This window comes from Oncorhynchus keta, chromosome 36 (assembly GCF_023373465.1).
Source record: "Oncorhynchus keta strain PuntledgeMale-10-30-2019 chromosome 36, Oket_V2, whole genome shotgun sequence".
In the NCBI taxonomy this organism is placed as follows: Eukaryota; Metazoa; Chordata; class Actinopteri; order Salmoniformes; family Salmonidae; genus Oncorhynchus; species Oncorhynchus keta.
In genome coordinates this window covers 23,358,226-23,365,264 of record NC_068456.1, presented here as the reverse complement: position 1 = coordinate 23,365,264, position 7,039 = coordinate 23,358,226, and positions in this window count along the sequence as shown.

Genomic DNA, 7,039 nt, shown 5'->3' with positions numbered 1-7,039 from the left:
ACTACAACTGATACTTTCCAGTTTAGAAAAGTGAACATTCATGCTCAAATCCACAACATCCATTTGCTTCCCCCTGCAGCAAATACCATCCTTAGGTTCACAGTCCACAATGCTCTATTTTATTCAGTACTGCATTGCCAATGGCTACAGTAGCCTACTTAGGTCATTTGCGCTTACTCTGTGTTAATGTGTTTACATTTCTCATGTCACTTTGTATCAGACAGGCGTTGTGCCAAAAATGTGCTGGAAAAAAAACACAAAAAAATGGGACACTTTATCTGAGGATTTGATAAAGCCCTCTATCTAAATCTCGTCATGTTTCCACCCTCATACAAACAGATCACAATTCTGGGTAAAAAATCATTACTACATTATTGACTGATCTAGGACCTGTCTGGCTAATTGCCACCATACTGGGTTTATTGTGTGTGTGTCTCACAGGAGGTTGGTGGACCATTAATTGGAGAGGACGGGCTTGTGGTAATGGCTGGAGCAGAGTAAATGGAATAGTATCAGAAATATTGTTTCTATGTGTTTGATGCCATTCCATTCGCTCCGACCCAGCCATTATTATGAGCCTCCACTAGTGTGTGTGTGTGTGTGTGTGTGTGTGTGTGGGGGGGTGAGTCTGGTGACCTGCCAGCTGTGTGTATGTGTGTGTGTATTGATAGCATGAGCTCTCTGTGGATTACTGTGTGTTCTGGACTGGCATTTGAAGCTTAGGGGACATCATCTACTGATCGCCTGGTATTTTCCTAGATTGTCTGTACACATTGGCTCACTGAAACGCATCTTGAACCCTGTCACTCTGAATTCACTAAAGTCTGCCCTGTTAAAATCCCACAGCTTAACGTTTTCAGTGGGCCAAATGACGCAAAAGCAGACAAGCTCACCCAGATGTAGAGAGGCTGGTTGACGGAGGGAGCTGAGACGACAATGCTCCAAAGCTCTTCACTGCCTGGCTTTAAAGGAAAACTCCGCCTAAAAACTATATTTTGGTATTTGTTTCATTAGTCCATTGTTGATATAGTCCCAACATGTTTTGCATGTCAGCAATCAGGTTTTCAAGATATACAACTTTCAAAATACAGAAATACAGCCAGTATGATGCTTAATACTGTGTTATGCATCATGCATCATACCGGCTGTATTTCTGTATATTGATGAGTGTGTGTGTTTGTGTCTGAGGGTGAGTCTGGTGACCTGCTAGCTGTATGTATATGTGTGTGTGTGCGCATGTGTGTTTGTGTGTATGACATTTACTCACATTTCCAAACCCAGGCAATGGTCATGTTATATAGCCAAGGGAATATTTACATGCAAATATATTCATACCACTTTCAAATTCAAATACAGCATCTCCAGGAGAAAATGCATTTGCATAAATATAACTTAATTATATTCTAAACTACAACTGATACTTTCAAAAAGTGAACATTCATGCTCAAACCAAGAACATCCATTTGCTTCTCTCGACAGCAAATACCATCCTTAGGTTCATAGTCCACAATGCTCTATTTTATTCAGTACTGCATTGCCAATGGCTACAGTAGCCTACTTAGGTCATTTTCTCTTACTCTGTGTTAATGTGTTTACATTTCTCATGTCACTTTGTATCAGATGGGCATTGTGCCAAAAATATGCTGGAAAAAATAACAACAAAAAATGGGACACTTTATCTGAGGATTTTATAAAGCCCTCTATCTAAATCACATTATATTTCAACCCTCATAAAAACAGACCACAATAAGGGGTAAAAAAAAAATGCATCACTGGGATATGGTAATGTATTAATGACTGATCCAGGACCTGCCTGGCTAATATCCACCGTACTGGGCTTTAAAAAATATATATATTACTCCTAAGACTTTTACTGCTGTTCTGTTTGATGTGCATCAGTATCTGTGTGTGTGTGTGCGTGCATGCGTGCGTGATGTTGTGTGCATCTGATTTACACATGTGTGTAATTGTCTGTGTGTGTTGGGTATACATTCACTCTGCACTGTATTTTACAGGTTAAGTAGGTTATGTTTGTTTGTATGTCACCCCTGGGGGGATCTAGCAAATCAACGGTTTCCATCCGATAGAGCCAGTCATTTGCTGAACCTTCACCTAAATGCTCTTTTCCAGCACTAATGCACTCACTACCACAGACTTTGACAATTGACTGTATGCGTTTTGCTTGTGCACTTTTTTTCCAATGGCTGGCATGATTCAGTTATAAGCAAAAAATATATTTAGTTTTGTCTCTTTGGTTTGGTGCTTGGGGTGGCGCTGTTACATCTTGCCTGAAATTGCATGACGTTTCCATCAAACCATATGCTCATCAAATTCTGCTGTTGCTTTGAGGAAATACGTGTAAAACAGCAGTAGAGGTGTGGGCCATTTAGACAGTATGGTTAGTCTGACATCTAGTGTACAAAGGGGCACATTACCGAAGCGTTTAGGTTGACAGTTCTTCCTGACATTATTCTGGACAAAGGTTAAGTTCACCATGTCCAATCGCGCAGCAGATGCCAAATTGAGTTCTGGAAATGTAGATATTTGGTTGGTGTCTTCAAGTTGCTTGTAGTTCTAAATTTCACAGTATTCCCGTCGTGAGTGACCATACTGTAAAATTATCTGTGTTTCATAATTTAGGTTCTTGCAAGTGTCCATTGCTATGTGGGGGTTTTTAAGCGTAGTGCCCTTCACTAAATAAGCAAAGTACCACTTGCTTGCTAAAAGTCATTGATTTATACTTGCCTTCAATGACACAGCTTACAGTTTCTAACAACATAAGAGCTTGCTGCTGCATAATTACACCCACCTTCTGCCCCACAGGTGGGGTCTTGTTTACAACAATACAGTTAGTTCTTTGTTTACATCCAAAGAGCTTTTAGTACTTGAGGCTTGAGCATAACACTTCAACCCAGTTACCTATAGAAAGATACAGCGTGCCTCCCGAGTGGCGCAGTGGTCTAAGGCAGTGCATCGCAGTGCTAGAAGCGTCACTACAGGGCTGTATCACAGCCAGCGGTGATCGGGAGTCCCAAAGGGTGGCGCACAATTGGCCCAGAGTCGTCCGAGTTTGGGAAGGGTTAGGCCTGGGGGGCTTTGCTTGGCTCATCGCGCTCTAATGACTCCTTGTGGCGTGCCGGGTGCCTGCAGGCTGACCTCGTGTTCAGGTAAACGGTCTTTCCATTGGTGCTTCTGGTTTAAGCGGGTGGGTGTTAAGATGTGTTAAGATGTGTGGTTTGGTGGGTCATGTTTCAGAGGACTTCGCCTCACGAGCCCGTTAGGGAGTTGCAGCAATGACACAAGATCGAAATTAGAGAGAAAAAAGGGCTAAAATAATTAAAAAACAGATAAAGAGAGCCACTGGCTCTTTCACACTATACATTTGTCATGAATAAAATGCAGAAACAAAGAGCACCACATGTTGGTCATTGGTCTCTGTTCCTATAGAAACTATCAGCCCAGGTCAAATCACTAAAATAATTGTACCCCCTTTTTCCAAATTTTGTTACGATTTAAATAAAACATTTTCGTCATCAAAAAACACTAATGTTTTTAGAAATGTATGCAAATGTTTTAAAAATCAAATATGCTATGAGATGCTTCCGGTTTCCATTGATCGTTTTTTTATTTTTATTTTTTTACCTTTATTTAACCAGGCAAGTCAGTTAAGAACATATTCTTATTTTCAATTGATTGGACATTATTTGGAAAGGTGCACACTGGGTTAACTGCCTGTTCAGGGGCAGAACGACAGCTCAAATCAAATCAAATTTATTTATATAGCCCTTCGTACATCAGCTGATATCTCAAAGTGCTGTACAGAAACCCAGCCTAAAACCCCAAACAGCAAACAATGCAGGTGTAAAAGCACAGTGGCTAGGAAAACTCCCTAGAAAGGCCAAAACCTAGGAAGAAACCTAGAGAGGAACCGGGCTATGTGGGGTGGCCAGTCCTCTTCTGGCTGTGCCGGGTAGAGATATAACAGAACATGACCAAGATGTTCAAATGTTCATAAATGACCAGCATGGTCGAATAATAATAAGGCAGAACAGTTGAAACTGGAGCAGCAGCACAGTCAGGTGGACTGGGGACAGCAAGGAGCCTTCATGTCAGGTAGTCCTGGGGCACGGTCCTAGGGCTCAGGTCAGTTGAAACTGGAGCAGGAGCATGGCCAGGTGGACTGGGGACAGCAAGGAGTCCTCATGTCAGGTAGTCCTGGGACATGGTCCTAGGGCTCAGGTCCTCCGAGAGAGAGAAAGAAAGAGAGAAGGAGAGAATTAGAGAACGCACACTTAGATTCACACAGGACACCGAATAGGACAGGAGAAGTACTCCAGATATAACAAACTGACCCTAGCCCCCCGACACATAAACTACTGCAGCATAAATACTGGAGGCTGAGACAGGAGGGGTCAGGAGACACTGTGGCCCCATCCGAGGACACCCCGGACAGGGCCAAACAGGAAGGATATAACCCCACCCACTTTGCCAAAGCACATCCCCCACACCACTAGAGGGATATCTTCAACCACCAACTTACCATCCTGAGACAAGGCCGAGTATAGCCCACAAAGATCTCCGCCACGGTACAACCCAAGGGGGGCAACCCAGACAGGCCGACCACAACAGTGAATCAACCCACCCAGGTGACGCACCCCCAGGGACGGCACGAGAGCCCCAGCAAGCCAGTGACTCAGCCCCGTAACAGGGTTAGAGGCAGAGAATCCCAGTGGAAAGAGGGGAACCGGCCAGGCAGAGACAGCAAGGGCGGTTCGTTGCTCCAGAGCCTTTCCGTTCACCTTCCCACTCCTGGGCCAGACTACACTCAATCATATGACCCACTGAAGAGATGAGTCTTCAGTAAAGACTTAAAGGTTGAGACCGAGTTTGCGTCTCTGACATGGGTAGGCAGACCGTTCCATAAAAATGGAGCTCTATAGGAGAAAGCCCTGCCTCCAGCTGTTTGCTTAGAAATTCTAGGGACAATTAGGAGGCCTGCGTCTTGTGACCGTAGCGTACGTGTAGGTATGTACGGCAGGACCAAATCAGAGAGGTAGGTAGGAGCAAGCCCATGTAATGCTTTGTAGGTTAGCAGTAAAACCTTGAAATCAGCCCTTGCTTTGACAGGAACCCAGTGTAGAGAGGCTAGCACTGGAGTAATATGATCAAATTTTTTGGTTCTAGTCAGGATTCTAGCAGCCGTATTTAGCACTAACTGAAGTTTATTTAGTGCTTTATCCGGGTAGCCGGAAAATAGAGCATTGCAGTAGTCTAACCTAGAAGTGACAAAAGCATGGATTAATTTTTCTGCATCATTTTTGGACAGAAAGTTTCTGATTTTTGCAATGTTACGTAGATGGAAAAAGCTGTCCTCGAAATGGTCTTGATATGTTCTTCAAAAGAGAGATCAGGGTCCAGAGTAACGCCGAGGTCCTTCACAGTTTTATTTGAAACGACTGTACAACCATTAAGATTAATTGTCAGATTCAACAGAAGATCTCTTTGTTTCTTGGGACCTAGAACAAGCATCTCTGTTTTGTCCGAGTTTAATAGTAGAAAGTTTGCAGCCATCCACTTCCTTATGTCTGAAACACATGCTTCTAGCGAGGCAATTTTGGGGCTTCACCATGTTTCATTGAAATGTACAGCTGTGTGTCATCCACATAGCAGTGAAAGTTTACATTATGTTTTCGAATAACATCCCCAAGAGGTAAAATATATATTGAAAACAATAGTGGTCCTAAAACAGAACCTTGAGGAACACCGAAATGTACAGTTGATTTGTCAGAGGACAAACCATTCACAGAGACAAACTGATATCTTTCCGACAGATAAGACCTAAACCAGGCCAGAACATGTCCGTGTAGACCAATTTGGGTTTCCAATCTCTCCAAAAGAATGTGGTGATCGATGGTATCAAAAGCAGCACTAAGGTCTAGGAGCACGAGGACAGATGCAGAGCCTCGGTCCGATGCCATTAAAATGTCATTTACCACCTTCACAAGTGCCGTCTCAGTGCTATGATGGGGTCTAAAACCAGACTGAAGCATTTCGTATACATTGTTTGTCTTCAGGAAGGCAGTTAGTTGCTGCGCAACAGCCTTCTCTAAAATCTCAGGGGTTTGAACTCACAACCTTCTACTAGTCCAACGCTCTAACCACTAGGCTACGCTGCCGCCCCATCATCCTTGAGATTTTTCTACAACTTGACTGGAGTCCACCTGTGGTAAATTCAATTGATTGGACATTATTTGGAAAGGTGCACACTTGTCAACATAATGTCCCACAGTTGACAGTACATGTCAGAGCAAAAACCAAGCCATGAGGTGGAAGGAATTGTCTGTAGAGTTCTGAGACAGGATCGTGGAGATCTGGGGAAGGGTACCAAAACATTTCTGCAGCATTGAAGGTCATCACGAACACAGTGGCCTCCATCATTCTTACATGGGAAGAAGTTTGGTACCACCAAGACTCTTGCCGTAAAAGGACCCCCTGCTTAGAATTTCCCAAAAGGCACCTAAAGGACTCTCAAACCATGACAAACAAGTTTCTCTGGTCAGTTGAAACCAAGATTGAACTCTTTGGCTTGAATGCCAAGCGTCACGTCTGGAGGAAACTTGGCACCATCCCTATAGTGAAGCATGGTGGTGGGATCATGTTGTGGGGATGTTTTTCAGTGGCAGGGAATGGGACACTAGTCAGGACTGAGGGAAAGGTGAATGTAGCAATATAAGGAGATATACTTGATGAAAACCTGCTCTAGTGAGCTCAGGACCTCATACTGCGGTGAAGGTTCACCTTCCAACAGGACAATGACCCTAAGCACACAGCCAAGACAACGCAGGTGTGGCTTCGGGACAAGTCTCTGAATGTCCTTGAGTGGCCAAGCCAGAGCCCGGACTTGAACCCAATCGAACATCTCTGGAATGACATGAAAATAGCTGTGCAGCAACGCTCCCCATACAACCTGACAGAACTTGAGAGGTTCAGCAGAGAAGACTGAGAGAAACTCACCAAATACAGGTGTTCCAAGCTTGTA